Raw genomic sequence first — 19,026 nt, forward strand, 5'->3', positions numbered from 1 at the left:
CAAGCAGATTAGATATAATGGTGGCAAAGAGGTGAACACAACGCATCCATGTTATGCTATCTTATCTATGTTTTCTTTCTATTTCCTACCTACCCATATTTTAACCTTTACAACTAAGTCTCAGGCATTCTGGTGGGCATAAAATTTAACTTTACCTTCAACTGATATCTCTATCTGTCTCTGTTTCCCTGTCCCCTTCCATCTTCCCCCCACCTTACACGCACTCCAATAGAGTTTACAGGGAATAATCTTCATTCAAATTATACCTAAAAGGCATGCCTTAACTTTCTTTGATCTAAGTTGGGTAGCTTAGTTGATTACAGATTAGGGTTGGTGGGTTTAGAGTCTTCATGAACAGATTTTGTTTTGGACTGAGGAAAAGCCTAGTTTCAGGAACATCAGTCTAACCCCTCCTAGCCAGTTAGTTCACAAGGTGTGGTGCTTGTCAATGGCAAGAATAATATGTATGATCATTCCATTTCTCCTTTAATGACAGTCTTTACCTTGTAAAGGAACATTAAACTCTTTTTTATTAACAAGACAAATATGCTGAAGATGTTAATGTAATTTATATAAGCCTTATTAAAACATTCTAGAAAGTGGTAACTACCTTGTAGAAATGTTTTCATCTTGTATGCAGGTGCACATCACACATGTACACATGCACACACACACACTCACACACATTTAAGCTTAATGCAATGACAATCTCTGGATACTGTTGGCAAGATCTTTGGAATGTCAAGTAAAGCATTTAGGGGTCAGTGTTCCTCAGGCTCCTTTACTGATAACAAACATCAGTGACTCTGTGTGTGTAAAATGTATAAATTTTAGGAGCCTTCTTGAGAATCTTTGACTGAGTGGGAAGGAAGCAATTAGGAGCTTCTATAGAAGAACGTCAGGGAAACAAACAGATGTCTGGGACCCCAATCCAGACACATCAACTTTCTACGACAGGGTTAAAGAGACTGTAGGTCTAAAATGTTCTTTCGGGTATTAAAAAAATTTAAACTAACCGATTTAGAGTTTGCAGTTACAGAAGCAAACAAGATTTCAGGATCAGTTGCTACGCTCTAAGATTCATAAGCAAAAAGTCATACAAATACAAAGGCAGTTTAAGTTGTGCTTCTCAATAGATGAACCCACGATGAAATAATGATAGAGAAACATTGAAGTCAGACATAGGATGATTAATTCTACCTTTTGTAAAATTCTCTCCTATCTTTTTCAAGCTGGCAATAATCCTATTGGATTATCTAAATAGTCAACTTGAGCTTCAAACACTTCCCTTAACCAATTAGCCAGTTACTTACTTCCCCTGGAGATGTCATTTTCAATTTTCTAAAGATAAACATGGCATTTTTTCTTGATACTTTATTTTGACTTTTCAAATTTCAGAAATTTTACAAGAATGGCAAAATAAAATTCCATATGCCCACAATCACCCCTTGCTAATATTTTGTTTCTCCCCAACCCTGCCTTCTCTTTTGCTTTCTTACATAGTTTGGAGTAAGCTGAGGCTGACATCACAGTCCTAAATAGTATAGCAGGTATCTCTTAGGAATGTCACCTCATTACCATTTTCACACCAAGAAATTTGAGACTGACAAAGCAACAATATTTAATACTATATTAAATATTTAAATGCCATAGTATTTAAATACAAGCCTATATTCATCCAAATTTTGTCCTTTATATCTGCTTTTAAAAAATCACCCAGGATTCAATAAAGTGTTACTAATCATGTTCTAACATTAAGTGATGGAATCTTAGAGGCCATTTTTGTATTGTAATTACCACAAAGAACATAATTGCTCCCTGGTAATACTCTGCCATGAAATCTAGTTTTTCTAAGATGAATGTAGTCATTCCAGCTTCCTTTTGATTAATTTTATTTTTAATCCATTCACTGTGACACTCCTTATAACCTTTAGATTTCAAGCAAGTCAATTGCAGGCAGCATATATAGATGAAATTTGTATTTATATCCACTCTATTAATCTCTGATGTTTTCCTGAGTATCCATCAATGGATAAGTAGGTAAAAATACAATATTCAGTCTTTGCTTTGAGGAATATACACTGCTCTTGCAGAGGACTCCAGTTTTTCTTCCACTAACCCTGCTAGTGGCTCACAGCTCTGTGAAGAGCAAGAGAATTCCTAAGTGTGTGAAGTCCTGAGTGAATATGTTTATTGTTAACATGAGCCAGTAGTGTCCAGTACCCTAGCATCAGATCCATGGGAAAATGTCAAAGCCTTCCTACTCCTCAATGGTAAAGCTTGGAGTGATGGCAAAACCTTCCTCTGATCTGTGTTAGAATGTTGACTGTGTGTGCAAAATAAAATAAAATAAAATAAAAACTATTAAAAATCTTCACCCTAACTTCCTCTCCCTGAATATTAATGGCCTGAAGACTGCTAACCTACAGAGATTTGCTAAACTTGCCGTCTTGGTCTTGTTTATCTATATTATATTAAACCTACCTTTGTTAAGCTGTATATACCTCTTTTTCTTGTTTACCTGTCTGCAATAACCCCAACTTTCTGCTCACCTGTATATAATGAACACACAGAGCTTACAAGTGCTGCTGTTTCTTCATGATAGAGCCCAGTCTACCCAAACCCAGGTTTTCTTTGTGTCTCTTTGTCTGGTATTTCTTCATGCCTTCACAGCCCCAAGTCAGATCCATCCCTGGAGCTATACTGTATGTAATACAACTCCTTATAACTCTGACTACAGGGGACCTGATACTACTTTCCTCTCACCTTTCCGGGCAACTTTATTCAGATGTGTATATCCATACACAGGCACACATGCAAATACATAATTAAAAATAAAATGAGGCCTCTGGTTTCCACCTGCGCCCAAGAACTGAACCTGTGCCACAGTGCTCCATACTCAAATACCTACAGGAGAGAGCTAGTCACCCAGGAGTGCCAACACACCTGTGAGCACAGGTAAGACCACCACTTCTGCTCAAATTCCTGGCCCAAGTAGGACCCACCCAGAGCCATCAGGACACAGGAACCAAGGAACAGCCAAGGACAGGATCCTTCCTATTTCCATCTGCATCCCAGAGCTGACCCAGTGCCACCGTTCTCCATAGCTAAATTCCTTCCAGAGAAAATTGGTCTCCCAGTAGTACTGACACACAGGATTGCAGGAAGGACAAGCCACAGTTAGAGACAGCAAGACCAGCAAACACCAGAGATAACCAGATGGCGAGACACATGGGCAAGAACATAAGCAACAGAAACCAAGGCTGCATGGCATCATCAAAACCCAGCAAGTCCTGGATACCCCAACACACCAGAAAAGCAAGATTCTGATTTAAAATCATATCTCATGATGATAGAGGACTTTAAAAAGGTCATAAATAACTCCCTTAAAGAAATACAGAAGAACACAGGTAAACAGTTAGAAGACCTTAAAGAGGAAACACAAAAATCCCTTAAAAAATTATAGGAAAACACAAACAAAAAGGTGAAGGAAATGAACAAAACCATACAGGATCAAAAACTGGAAATATAAACAATAAAGAAATCACAAAGGGAGACAACCCCGAAGATAGAAAACCTAGGAAAGAGATCAGGAGTCACAGATAATATAAGAGATAGAAGAGAGAATCTCAGGTACAGAAGATACCATAGAAAACATTGACACAACAGTCAAAGAAAATGAAAAATGTACAAAGCTCCTAACCCCAAACATTCAGGGAATCCAGGACACATTGAGAAGGCCAAAACCAAGGATATTGGTATAGATGAGAATCAAGATTTACAACCTAAAGGGCCAGGAAATATCTTCAACAAAATTATAGAAGAAAACTTCCCTAACCTAAAGAAAAAGATGTCCATGCATATACAAGAAGCCGACAGAACCCCAAATAAATTGGACCAGAAAAGAAATTCCTCTTGTCCCACAAAAAGACCCAATAAAGTTAGAGAACTTCAGACCAATTTCCCTTATGAATATCAATGCAAAAATCCTCAATAAAGTTCTCACTAACCGAATCTAAGAAAACATCAAAACAATCATCCATCCTGACCAAGTAGGTTTCATCCCAGGAATGCAAGGATGGTTCAATATATGGAAATCCATCAACGTAATCCAGTATATAAACAAACTCAAAGACAAGAACCACATGATCATCTCCTTAGATTCGGAGAAATCATTTGACAAAATCCAACACCCATTCATGATAAAAGTCTTGGAAATATCAGGAATTCAAGGCCCATACCTACAGCAAACCAGTAGCCAACATCAAAGCAAATGGTGAGAAGCTGGAAGAAATCCCACTAAAATCAGGTACTAGAAAAGGCTGTCCACTCTCTCCCTACCTATTCAACATTGTACTTGAAGTCCTAGCCAGAGCAATTAGACAACAAAAGGAGATCAAGGGGATACAAATTGGAAAGAAAGAAGTCACAATATCACTTTTTGCAGATGATATGATAGTTTAAAGGAGTGACCCTAAAAATTCCACCAGAGAACTCCTAAACCTGATAAACAGCTTCAGTGAAGTAGCTGGATATAAAATTAACTCAAACAAGTCAATGGCCTTTCTCTACACAAAGGATAAACAGGCTGAGAAAGAAATTAGGGAAACAACACCCTTCTCAATAGTCACAAATGATATAAAATAACTTGGCGTGACTCTAACTAAGGAAGTGAAGGATCTGTATGATAAGAACTTCAAGTCTCTGAAGAAAGAAATTAAAGAAGATCTCAGAAAATGGAAAGATCTCCCATGTTCATGGATTGGCAGGATCAATATAGTAAAAATGGCTATCTTGCCAAAAGCAATCTACAGATTCAATGCAATCCCCATCAAAATTCCAACTCAATTCTTCAACGAATTAGAAAGGGTAATCTTCAAATTCATCTGGAGTAACAAAAAACCTAGGATAGCAAAAACTCTTCTCAAGGATAAAAGAACCTCTGGTGGAATCACCATGCCTGACTGAAACTGTACTACAGAGCAATTGTGGAAAAACCTGCATGGTACTGGTATAGTGACAGACAAGTAGACCAATGGAACAGAATTGAAGACCCTGAGATGAACCCACACACCTATGGTCACTTGATCTTTGACAAGGGAGGAAAAACCATCCAGTGGAAAAAAGACAGCATTTTCAACAAATAGTGCTGGCACAACTGGGGGTTATCATGTAGAAGAATGCGAATTGATCCATTCCTATCTCCTTGTACTAAGGTCAAATCTAAGTGGATTAAGGAACTCCACATAAAACCAGAGACACTGAAACTTATAGAGGAGAATGTAGGGAAAAGCCTCGAAGATATGGGTACAGGGGAAAAATTCCTGAATAGAACAGCAATGGCTTGTGCTGTAAGATGGAGAATCGATAAATGGGACCTCATAAAGTTGCAAAGCTTCTGCAGGCAAAAGACACCGTCAATAAGACAAAAAGACCACCAACAGATTGGGAAAGGATCTTTACCTATCCTAAATCAGATAGGGGACTAATATCCAATATATATAAAGAACTCAAGAAGGAGGACTCCAGAAAATCAAATAACCCCATTACAAAATGGGGCTCAGAACTGAACAAAGAATTCTCACCTGAGAAATACAGAAGGGCAGAGAAGCACCTGAAAAAATGTTCAACATCCTTAATCATCAGGGAAATGCAACTCAAAACAACCCTGAGATTCCACCTCACACCAGTCAGAATGGCTAAGATCAAAAACTCAGGTGACAGCAGATGCTGGCGAGGATGTGGAGAAAGAGGAACACTCCTCCATTGTTGGTGGGATTGCAGGCTTGTACAACACCTCTGGAAATCAGTCTGGCGGTTCCTCAGAAAATTGGACATAGTACTACCTGAGGATCCAGCATTACCACTCCTGGGCATATACCCAGAAGATGTCCCAACCGGTAAAAAGGACACATGCTCTACTATGTTCATAGCAGCCTTATTTATAATAGCCAGAAGTTGGAAAGAACCCAGATGCCCCTCAACAGAGGAATGGATACAGAAAATGTGGTACATTTACACAATGGAGTACTACACAGCTATTAAAAGGAATGAATTTATGAAATTCCTAGGCAAATGGATGGACCTGGAGGGCATCATCCTGAGTGAGGTAACACAATCACAAAGGAACTCACACAATATGTACTCACTGATAAGTGGATATTAGCCCAGAAACTTAGAATACCCAAGATATAAGATACAATTTGCTAAACGCATGAAACTCAAGAAGAACGAAGACCAAATTGTGGACACTGTGCCCCTTTTTAGAATTGGGAACAAAACACCCATGGAAGGAGTTACAGAGACAAAGTTTGGAGCTGTCAGGAAAGAATGTACCATCTAGAGATTGCCATATTCAGGGATCCATCCCATAATCAGCTTCCAAAAGCTGACACCATTGCATACACTAGCAAGATTTTGCTGAAAGGACCCAGTTATAGCTGTCTCTTGTGAGACAATGCCGGGGCCTAGCAAACACAGAAGTGGATGCTCACAGTCAGCTATTGAATGGATCACAGGGCCCCCAATGAAGGAGCTAGAGAAAGTACCCAAAGAGCTAAAAGGATCGCAACCCTATAGGTGGAACAACATTATGAACTAACCAGTACCCCGGACCTCTTGACTCTAACTGCGTATGTATCAAAAGATGGCCTAATTGGCCATCACTGGAACGAGAGGCCCATTAGACTTGCAAACTTTATATGCCCTAGTACAGGGGAATGCCAGGGCCAAAAAGTGGGAGTGGGTGGGTAGGGGAGTTGGGGGGGGAGGGTGTGGGGGACTTTTGGGATAGCATTTGAAATGTAAATGAGGAAAATACCTAATAAAAAATATTTTAAAAAAAGAAAAAAAAGTCCCCAGATCTGTCAAGTATCAAAAAAAAAAAAATTCCTCTTGTCACATAATAGTCAAAACACCAAATGCAAAAGAAAAAAAATAAAAAATGAAAATTAAAAGCAGTAAGAGAAAAAGGTCAAGTAACATATAAAGGTAGACTTCTCACCAGAGACTATGAAAGCTAGATCTTGGGCAGATGTCACACAGACTGTAAGAGAACACAAAGGCCAGCAAAACTCTCAATTACCATAGATGGAGAAACCAAGATATTTCATGACAAAACCAAATCTACACAATACCTTTCTACAATTTCCAAGCAAATGGTCTCAAAATACAAGCTGGAGTAGCCATTCTAATATTGGATAAAATCGACTTTCAACCAAAATTATCAAAAAAGTTAAGGAAGGACCCGTCATACTCATCAAAGGAAAAATCTACTGAGAAGAATTCTCAATTCTGAACATCTATGCTCCAAATTCATAGACATCCACATTCATAAAAGAAACTTTACTAAAGCTCAAAGCACACATTGCACCTCACACAATAATAGTGGGAGAGTTCAACACCCAACTCTCATCAATGGACAGATCCTGGAAACAGAAATTAAACAGAGACACAGTGAAACTAACAGAAGTTATAAACCAAATGGATTTAACAGATACCTAGAGAACATTTCATCTTAAAACAAAAGAATTTACTTTCTTATCAACACCTTCTCCATGGTACCTTCTCCAAAACTGACCATATAATTGGTCACAAAACAGGTCTCAACAGATGCAAGAAGATTGAAATAATCTGATGCATCCCATAAGATTACCATGGACTAAGGCTGGTCTTCAATAGCAACAAAAACAACAGAAAGCCCACATACACATGGAAGCTGAACAACATCCTACTCAATAACTTAGTCAAGGAAGAAATAAAGAAAGAAATTAAAGACTTTTTTGAATTCAGTGAAAATGATGGCACAACATACACAAACTTATGGGACACAATGAAAGCAGTTCTAAGAGGAAAACTCAGCTCTGATTGCCTCAAAAAAAACCAAAAAACAAAAAACAAAACAAAACAAAAAAAACAAACAAAAAAACAACCAACCAACCAAACAAACAAAGAAAAAACAAAAACAAACCTGGAGAGAGCATACACTAGCAGCTTGACCGCACACCTGAAAGCTCTAAAACAAACAGAAGCAAATATGCCTAAGAGGAGTAGATGGCAGGAAATAATCACACTCAGAGCTGAAGCCAACCCAGCAGAAACAAGAACTATACAAAGAATCAATCAAACCAGGAGCTGTTTTTTTGAGAAAAATCAATAAGATAGATAAACCCTTAGCCACATTAACCAGAGGGCAGAGATAGTATCCAAATTAACAAAATCAGAAATGGAAAGGGAGATATAACAACAGAAACTGAAGAAATTCAAAGTCATCAGATCCTACTACAAAAGCCTATATTCAACAAAACTGAAAATCTAGATCAAATGGACAATTTTCTAGACAGATAATGTTAAATCAGGACCAGATAAACCATCTAAACAGTCCCATAACCCCTAAAGAAATAGAAGCAGAAAATGTACTGTTTTTCCTAGGTTGATTTAGTTTCTTCCTACTCTGCTGAAGTTTCTGCCAGATCTAAATTTTCTAGTGATGTCCTTAGCAGCTTTTAAGTATAGGATAAGATTAAATATAAAAAGATAATTTAATTATTCTCTCCTTTGTATCTCCTTTTCTTTACTAAAAACTCTGGTTAATTCTTCAAATCCTATAGTTTCAGAGTTTAAAAAAATAAGGCTGATAGGAGTCACTCTGTAGCCCAGGCTGGCCTTGAAATTGAACTTGTTCCTCATCTCAGCTTTCCAAGTACTGGATCTATAAGTGTTTGCTACTCTTCATGGATTTCCACAACTACTGGGAGAACTTTTATAACTTCCCATTCTCCCATACCCCATGCCTCTCCTACATCAAATCTACTTTCTTTTCTGTCTTTACAAGTTTATCTCACCTAAATAGTACATAGGAATGAAATCCCATCAAATCTTTCTTTATGCTCCAAGATTATGTAAATTAGCATATTTTCTTGATTCATCCTCTTTCAACATGTATCATACCCACATTCCTGTTTGCTGGGTACTGTAAACCAAAACTATATTTTGTGTGCAATCTGTCCATGAATATTGAGTAACTTTTTTCTATTGATACTTCAAGAATTGTGTAATGAACCAGGGTGTTCAAGTATCTGTTTAATTCCCTTGTTTCAAAACTTATTGGTATATATCTAGGGTTTTACTTATTTAACTTAATAAAATCATATCAAGATAAAAATAAAAAATAAAAATAAAAAATGAAATCTTTAAAATAAAGGTTTTGCTTTTTGTTGGACCATGTAGTCTGTTTATCTTGGATATAATTATTAGTGTGATTTGGTTAGGTCCCTTCTATTCTTTATTTTCTTTCACCAGCATTTTGGTTATTTGTTATAATTTTATTTTATTGACTTAATTGGTACATTAACTAAAACACGTTGCTTTAAGATTTGTATGTTACATTTGTGACCAGTCTAATCTAAAAGATAATAACTTCTTGTATAGCATATAAAACTTCCAGTAGTACATTTCTATTTTCCCTTGAATTCTTGATGATCAAACAATGTGATGCATTTATTTTTTCTATAATACACATTTGACATTGTAACTACTTTTGTTTAAATACTCAATGATCTTTAAAAATACTTAAATAGTAAGAAAAACATGTATTTATCCATACAGAGATCATTTCCAATTGCATTTTCCTTTGTGAATTTGTAATTCCAATTGGCCTAAGCTTCCTTCTTTAACTTTTATTATGGTGTGAGGACACTAGAGATAAGTTGTTTCAGATTTTGTAAATTTAAAACGTATTTTTAAAATCTTCATTGGGTATAGAATTTAAAGTAGATAAGTTCTTTGTTTCTTTAATACTTTACATATTAAAATTAATTATTTTATAGTTCACATTGTTTGAAGTAAGAAAGCTATCACCAGTATTTTCATTCACATCTATTTTCTCTGGAAGCATCAATAAGTTCTCCATAACAGGTATATAGACAGTACATTTTAGTGGCATTTTTTTACTCTCTGAGGAATGCAGTTTTCAGAGTTATGTGATTTAAACAGGCCTCAGTTCCACCCTTGCGTAAGTGACACATACTACTTTCTGTACATTTTCAAATGATTCTTCCTTTGGACCCGGGCAACTTCCTCTGCTGCATACACGGAATAGTACTGAATATTCTACAGATCTCCAGTGTTCTTTCCCTGGAAAACGCTCTTCTTTTTCAGGAATGTCAGCACCACTTCCTCAATCCAATCAGTTCATTGTACAAAATTGCACTGTGCCTTGCTTCTCCTTCCTGAATGGTGGCCTGGAAATTCTCTCAAAGCAGTAAGCTTGAAAAAATCCTAAGGCTTCCACAAGTCACTTCCCATCTCTCAAGAACCACTGTCTTAAATTGTCTGATATCAGTTTCTTGTAAACCACTGCCTGATATATTTTATGCAAGAATTTTTTATTATTTCTGACAAGAGTATAAATCTTGTCCAGGCTATTCTACATTAGTCTGGCCTACATTAGTCTGAAGTACAAGTCTACCATTTCTTATCTTGTTTTATTTTAAACAATAAACACAGAAAATCTTTTGAGGACCTTTACTGCACAATCATATTTTAACATACATAATACTGACCCGTACTCTTTAAGAAAAACCTATAAATACATTTTAAAATGTCTATTAGTCAGATTTTTTTTTATTGTTGAGTGGTTCTTACGTTAATTAGTCACAATGGTAAAGTTTTACTCTAATACTTCATATAAGCCCATGTTGAATGAGAAATAATATCTTGATAAAACAAGTCAATTATAAATAAATCATACATTTGTACTACAAAATTATACATGTATACAATTATAAAAAAGGATACAGTGAACTAATTTAACATACAAGATCCCCAAAATGAATAGTCTAGCTGCCACGTAACTTTTGGTGTCTATTTCAAAAGAGGCTGAATTCACTACAAATAGCATCATCGAATTTAAGAGGTGGGAGCTAAAAAAAAATTCAAATATTTCTAGATCTTTCTCAGCTTTCTTCCCTCAAGCCTCTTCAAATCACTGCTGCCAAAGTCAATCTTTCTCTTTCATTTTTAGCCCAAGACATATCTTGCTTAGAGTCTATCTTTGGCAAAACTTTCTACACTTCGAGTCTTTTTATGGTCTGGTTTGACTGCATGGAATGAAGCAGCTCTCTAGTATAAGCATATTTATGAAAATAAATAAAACACAATGAAATTCATGATCAGAAAAAATTACTATTTCTGATACCATCTTACAATAATAATTATATAGTGAAAACTTTTGTCCATCTCAAATGCTGATCTGATTTCATTTAAGCAGTGTGCAGTGCAAACAAACACACAAATAAAATGTCATGGGGAAACTAGATATGAATTTTTAACTAGTAGAAGAGAGTCATTGAAAGTAAGCATCAGAAATAACTGTGTTCTACTTTTTCTCTGTAATTCTATGATAGCATTATTATGTCATTTGCCATTTGAAAACATCAATTTCCTCATTAGTAAAATGTAGATAATTAAAACTTTTTAAAGAACACTTATCATTGTTTGGGATAAAGTAGAACTGTGTGATCTTTAAAAATCTTACCAAGGCAGTAGATGGCCTATCTAAAAATTACTTCATTATCTAGAATATATACTAATGATTTGACTTTCTGTTTTATGTGTAATTAGAATTCAGATGATCTGGGTCAATATAAATTCAGAATTGTACTCAGTAGAAAGCAAATTCTGAAAGGCTGTTATTTTATTACTCTGAAAAATATTAATAAATTTTGACTGCTTCTTCAAAAGCTTTTTTGCCAAAACCTTTATTCATCAAAATGCCCAAAATACCAAACTCCTCAAAACGCTCCTGGAATAAGCATATAAGGTTTATAGTTCTCAACCTTAATGACCTGGATAAATGTCTGACATGTGTTCGTGTTCAGTTTGTATTTGTAGAATATTTATATTTTTAACTCCTTCCCCAATATCTATGAAGTTTTATATCTATAAATTTGACTAACTATGAGTTTAAAAAAATGCATGTGTTCTGAAAACACATGGATGTTTTGTCATTATAGCACGTTTTAGCTATTATTAGGTATACACATTGCTGAAAATATAGGGAAGGATGTATGTTTTCTACATGCAAATGTGACTCCATTTGATATTAGAGATGAACATCTACAGATTTTGAAATCCATGGGAATTTTGGATGCGTATGTAAATACATTTCTCTATAGTCATGGGAGGTTTATAGAATCATAATTATGTCTGAGATCATTAAAACCTTTTCTGAACCACACATATTATTTGTTGCTTTTTAAAAATTCATCTTACTCATTATTTCGTTGGGACTGAACAATAGCTCAATGTTTTTAACCCGATTTTAACCCCCTACATTCTTTTGTGTGTGTGTGTGTGTGTGTGTGTGTGTGTGTGTGTGTGTGTGTGGTTTTTCAAGACAGGGTTTCCCTGGCTGTCCTGAAACTCACTCTGTAGACCAGGCTGGCCTCGAACTTAGAAATCCACCTGCCTCTGCCTCCCCTGGGATTAGAAGCATGTGCCACCACAGCCTGGTCAACCCCCTACATTCTTCGGTTTGCCTTTTGAAATAAGTACAGTAAGTTCCTGCATTGTATACTTCAAAGTTTGAGACATTTCAAAACTATTTGATGACCCAGGCTCTCTGTGGTTTTATGCACTGTGCAGAACAAATACAACTTCCACTTCTCTTGTACATGTAAATTTTAAGCCCCAGTACTTGTATTATTTTTTACCTGTGGATGTTTTTTTTTTTTTTTTTTTTTTTTGGTATTTGAGACAGGGTTTCTCTGTGTAGCCCTGGCTGTCCTGGAACTCACTCTGTAGACCAGGCTGGCCTCAGAAATCCACCTGTCTCTGCCTCCCAAGTGCTGGGATTAAAGGCATTCGCCACCACTGCCTGGCCTGTGGATGCTTTTTAAAAAGAATTACCTTCAGACATTGGTATGGAAAGAAATTGCTTCTGAAATGCTGTTTCAATTGATTCCTTTGTGCCAAAGCTTATTTTATTCCTTTGCTACTTTCTATAAAACAAACTTAGAATATAATCAGCACCAAAATGCTAATGAGATTAGGGACAGTGGTAACGCTTCCTTTTTATCTTTTAGTTTCTTTCAGGAGGTGTGTTTTTTTTTTTTAAATATGGATTTAATTTTGTGTGTGGACCTGAGTGAGACAGTTGTTAACTGACAGGTTGGCTCTGGGACCTGATTCTGGGTCCTCTAGCGAGAGCAATAAACACTCTTAACAACTGAGCCATCTCTTCTGCCAAGAGCAGTGTTTTTGTTTTGCTTTGTTTTATTTTGTTTTGCTTTGTTTTGTTTTGTTTTGCTTTGCTTTGTTGTGTTTTGTTTTGAAGAAAGTCATCAGTGCTTTCAGTCATTGTTAAAAATCTCATGAAGGAAGATAAAATACATTTTTACATTCCAAGTTTAAATTTAAAAACTAATATTCAATTCAGCTATCAGGGCATTTTTAAACATATTTGGAACAATCTGGAAATACGAATATAAGTATGAATATAAATATGTTATTTATGGTAAAAATTTAGCATTCTAATATTCAAAGTACTGTAATTGTAAAAATATATACCAGATTTTAAAACATTTATGTAAATTATACCATTGATAACTTATGGTGTCTCTAGGTTAAGTGATAAAAATGCTATCCATATTGGGCTATGTCTTAAAAACATGTACTTCACCTTTACTTTTAAAAAATGTGACAGACTTCAAGAAAATTATGGCTTCTGCTGTGTTTGTTGGGCAATGTTACTTTTTGACACATGGTTATCAAACTACAAAATGTGTACTTAGGTCCCATTCCCACTGATCATCTTGTGCAGCCAAATTAGAGCTGAAGCACTATGGATTTTAAATTCTCTTTCGTGATCTCTTAAATGTTGCCAACTACCTTAGGTTAATACGTAAAAATCAACAAGCCAATACTGGCCTCCTTAGAATTTGATAACTTGGAGAGAGAGGCCATCAACACATAACATTTCAGTGAAATACCACAATGTTAGTGGAACTGGAGAAATAGTGTTCTCTTTTGGTATTTGCTTTTTGTTTGTTGTTTGTTTTGTTTTGAGTTAAGATTTTACTAGGTAGTCCCTGGTTGGCCTTGAACTCTGGTTGCAGTGCAGGTTAGCCTCCAATTTATATGAATTTTCCTGCCTCAGCTTCCGAAGTTCTGGGAAATGTGGGTGTGTACTATCACACCAAAATCAATGGTACCTTTCTTCATGCAAAAAATAACAATCATCATGGCAATAAGATGACTCCTAATGACATACTGTGATGTCCATAGATCAGTGCATTACTAAGCTATTCTCAGAGAAGCTTCTAACAGTAGATGGCAAGTAACACGAAGACCCATAATTGGACAACAATGTACAGAGAATGAGTGACCCAAGAGTGCTCAGGTCTAACTGGAACATCTCTATTAAACTCCTTTCCTCAAGGCTCAGGTATCTATCTGGAAGAGGAGCTAGAAAAGTTGTAAGAATTAGAGGTGATGGATGGCTCCAAGGAAACAGTGTCTTCCATATACAATAAGATGAATACTTATGTGAACTCACAGATTATGTCAACATGCACAGACTTGAACAAGTCCAACACAGACAAAATCCCAGAATTGACAAGGTGAAAGAGGACAAAGATCCAACTCCTAACCCAGAAGCTATTTACAATAGATACATACTAGGAAAGTCAAAATCATCTTCTCCAGTGGAGTGACACTTAGTACGTCAATCATATTCCCAGTAGGACCCATGCCCAGGAGTAGTTGACATACAGAAAATGTACCCATGATTTTATGGGCTTTATGTTTTATTTTGTTGTTGTTGTTTGTCTTACTAGGTTTTTTGTTAGTATGTTTTAATTTTCAAATTTTGATTTTTGTTTGTTTTATGTAAAATTAGAAAGAGGAAAGAACATGAAGTAGAGTGGGTAGAGAGGTTGGGAGGATCTGGGAAGTAAGAGAAGGGAAAAGCATGATCAAGAGATACTGATTAAAAATTTTAATTAAAAAAGGCATATGGCTAGTGTTATTTGGCTGGAGTCTGGTGTGTTAGTACACTTCCTCAGCTTCAGACAGAATCCAACACACCCAACCACCTAAGCAGATAAAAACTGACCTCTAGAAACTGGTCCCAGTTCCTTTAGTAATACATCTCCTTATCTGACACAGTAGATCTCAGCTACTTAGATATGTAGAATAGTCTTCTTTGCACTTAGTATACAAGAAAATTGCTCAACCCTAGCAAGTCACACAGTGAGGTGACTAACTGTTCTGCTTTGGTTTTTGCACAAAATAATCTTGTAAATTGGACAGGTACCATGCAATTTAAGGGAAGTAAATTTCTAATAAGCAGTCCAAGTGATACTTGAAAGTAGTCAGAGGAGCACTCTCTATAATGCTCACTAAATGCTTTCTAGTGATGTTTTTCCTACATTAACAAACTGTCCTTCCCACAAATAGCCAATAAAGTTACAGGGTTAACCAGTTCAGCACCTGGCTAGGTGCATTAATTTAGTTAGATATATCATCAAATTCTTTCAATCCACTTATATAAATGAAACAAAGAGACTGCTCTGGTAATCCTAGAGGAAATGTTTACAATGTCTGAAATTTAACAGATATTAGGGAGACAACCTAAGTATGTGGCACATTATGCTAGTCCTGAGTTTAAATCAGGGTTTGAATCTGCTGTTTGCTGCCTGACTTTGGGAGATTTCCTTAATCTCTCTGTGCCTCAATGTTTTCATATAATTACAATCAAAGGTAGCCATGAGGATGAATAATAATGCACTCCATCTGACAAATCTTAGTTAGGGACAGTCTTCAATGGAACTGACCAAACTGCCATTGTCATTAGAAACAAAGAAAGTTAAAAACAAAAAAACAAAAAATCTGTCAACACTGAGAAAAGCCTAAAGAGACATGATAATCAAGAATAATGTGACATATTAGATCAAATTTCTGTTAGTTATGAGCGAAATATTCAGGAGAACAACAGAGATTTAGAAGTTTACTTTGGCTCACATCTTCATAACTGTCAGCTCACAGTCTTGTCTCCATTGCATCTGGTCTTAGGGTAAAACAAAACACCGTGGTAGTGGGCAGGGGCCAAATTCTAGTCATTTCCTGGTGACCAGGAAACAGAGAAAGCAAACACAGCTAGGGACAAGGCACAACCTCTGAAAGAAAGTCCCAATAATGTCCTTTACCCCCTAGGCCCCACTTCCTAAAATATCTTCCCCCAAGTAGTGACATCACCTAGGACCAAGCGTTCTCAGATTAGCCTCTGGGGAACACTGCATGTTCTGTCCTACAATAGAAAAAGACTATTATAAAAAACTATATAGAAACCCATATGTAGTATGGATAGTATATCAAAAACTTTACTGCAGGCTGGGAAACATGGACTGCATCTGATTTGCAGATGTGAAAGCCCAAGTTACATCCCCATGTTGCAAAATAACAAAGCAATAATTAAAAAAAAATTAGTTATTTCTTGAAACACATGTACTATAGTAATGCAAATAATTAAAAATATAGACAAAATTGTGTAAGTATAAGGGAACTTTCTGTGTTCCCTTATACTTATCTCTGTACCTTTCCTGTAAACTATTCTGCAACCAAAAGCTTTTGCAAAAATAAAATGCTTTGAATAGTAATGCCCAGCCCAGAACTACAAAGTCAATGACAAGTGTTAGGATTGTTGTAAACTGTACATTACAGATGACACAGACATCATATTCATTTATTGATTCAAGATGTTGAGGAGATGCTGGGAGCTGAAAGCCACAGATTTAGAGTAGAGCAAAGAGTCTGGAAGGGAAGTTGACAAAGGCATGTTGGCTGTCACTTTGTCTGCAGCCTGCAAGCCTTTTACTTCTGTCATGTGACCCTGTCAGTTTCCTCTCTAGCATTGTTCATGTTCTGTAAGGATTTTATTCATTTTGAATTCTTTGTTTAAAGCCCAACTTTTCCTGCGATTACTGTTACATATCAGCGCCATGGCAGTAGAGACTGTATTTGTTGTCTTTTCTTTTCTTTTCTTTTCTTTTCTTTTCTTTTCTTTTCTTTTCTTTTCTTTTCTTTCTTTCTTCCCATTTTGCTGTTTTTTTTTAATGACTTTATTTTTATTTTATGTACATTAGTGCTTTGCCTACATGTATATCTGTGTAAGGGTATCTAGTCCCCTGGAACTGGAGTTACAGACTGTCGTGAGCTGCCATATGGGTACCGAGAATTGAACATAGTCCTCTGGAGTGGCAACCAGTGCTCTTAAGAACTGAGCCATCTCTCTAGCCCTGCTGTTCTCATTTCTTTATCCACCCTAACTGCTCATAGCACTGGCATCGCATAGAAGCTATGTGAATTTCTCAACTGCATAAATGACCAGCAAAATCGGAGAGAAAATACTCCATTTACACTAAAGCTGGAATATTTTCTTGTGTCACCTGTAACATATGTTTACTCCCCTGCTCTTCTCCATGTTTCCCTGCCTCTCAAAAGAATAGAAGAAAGCAAGCAAGCAAATAAGCACATACATCACTCTATGACCAAGGAACAAGCCTTAGCATAAAAAAGACTCTTAGACCCAGGATTACTTTTTACCATCGTAGATAATATCTGCAAATACAAGATAGAGTTTAAGTAGAAATATCTTACTAATTATTTCTACTTTATCACACCACATACTTTCTACTTATTTTAAGCCTAAGAATTTTGTTATTAAGGCAGGGCAGCTGTTTCTTTTTCCATAGTAGCCAGAAACTGGAAACAACCTAGATGTCCCTCAACTGAAGAATAGTTAAAAGAAAATATAGTACATCTACACAATGGAATACTATTCAGCTATTAAAAATAATGCCATCATGAAATTTTCATGGAACTAGAAAATATCATCTTGAGTGAGGTAACCCAGGCCCAGAAAGACACGTATATACAATGTGTAGTTACTTATAAGAAGATATTAGCCATATAGTACAAGATAACCATGCTACAATCCAGAGATCCAAAGAAACTAAGTAATAAGGGTTCAAGGGAGGATACATGACTCTCACTCAGAAGGGAAAACAAAATAGTCAGTGGAGATGGATGGAAGAAGGGAATCAGGTGGGAGGGGGGATGAGGAGGGGAATCCGGATGTGGGTGTGAGTTGGCGGGGGGGGGGGGGGTGAGGAATGGCTGTGAGTGAGAATAGAAATCTGTAGGGGAGGCATCTCTACGACTAGCTAAAACAAATTTTTTTTTTTTTTTTAAGAAGAAAACGTAAAAAAGAAAAAAAAAAACTTAGTGGTCTCAGAATCCATACAGCTATTGAAGGATTGCATTAATACAAGAGGTACTAAAACTAAGTGTATTAATGACAGAGATGTATCATCTCAAGAGTTGTAGGAACAGCTGGGCGTGGTGGCACATGCCTTTAATCCCAGCAATTGGGAGGCAGAGGCAGGCAGATTTCTGAGTTCGAAGCCAGAATTTCTGAGTTCAAAGCCAGCCTGGTCTACAAAGTGAGTTCCAGGACAGCCAGGGCTATACAGAGAAACCCTGTCTTGAAAACAAAACAAAACAAAGAGTTGTAGGAGCTCAAAGTATAAGTATCAGAAAAGTTTTTTTTCTGGTGTAGGCTGACTCTGGCTTCTCTTCCTCTTCTGAGTACACCAATCCTATGGCCTCATTTAACTTAAATTAACTACTTAAATACCAAATCAAAATCCAGTCACCTTAGGGGTTATTCCTTTGTCATGTAAAGTGGAATGGGGTCACTGGGTGGTCATCTCTAGGAAAGTTCTCTGACAAGGGGTAAGAAGGTTAACTTGAGAAGAGCTAACCACTACATAAAGACCAAAAATAGTGTAACCTCCCTGCCAAATATAGGGGCTATTTTTATTTGTAAATATGCTTTCATCAAAGCAAAACCATATTGATTTATTATGTTACTCTGTGCCTGTTCATCTGCAACAATGAGAGAACTGGATGGCTTCTTCTGAAACAATGATTCCCAAAGCTCAAAAGATTTAATCGCCCTGCATG

The 19,026-nt window shown here is 36.4% G+C and overlaps 1 protein-coding gene across 3 annotated transcripts in view; it reads right to left on the minus strand.

Moving 5' to 3' along the window:
• LOC110286899 (periphilin-1-like) overlaps nt 1-19,026 on the minus strand; it is a 48,617-nt gene that overhangs the window by 12,841 nt on the left and 16,750 nt on the right. The window lies entirely within an intron of this gene.

The sequence above is a fragment of the Mus caroli genome, unplaced genomic scaffold (genome assembly GCF_978045245.1).
Source record: "Mus caroli unplaced genomic scaffold, Mus_caroli_1 scaffold_5, whole genome shotgun sequence".
NCBI lineage: Eukaryota > Metazoa > Chordata > Mammalia > Rodentia > Muridae > Mus > Mus caroli.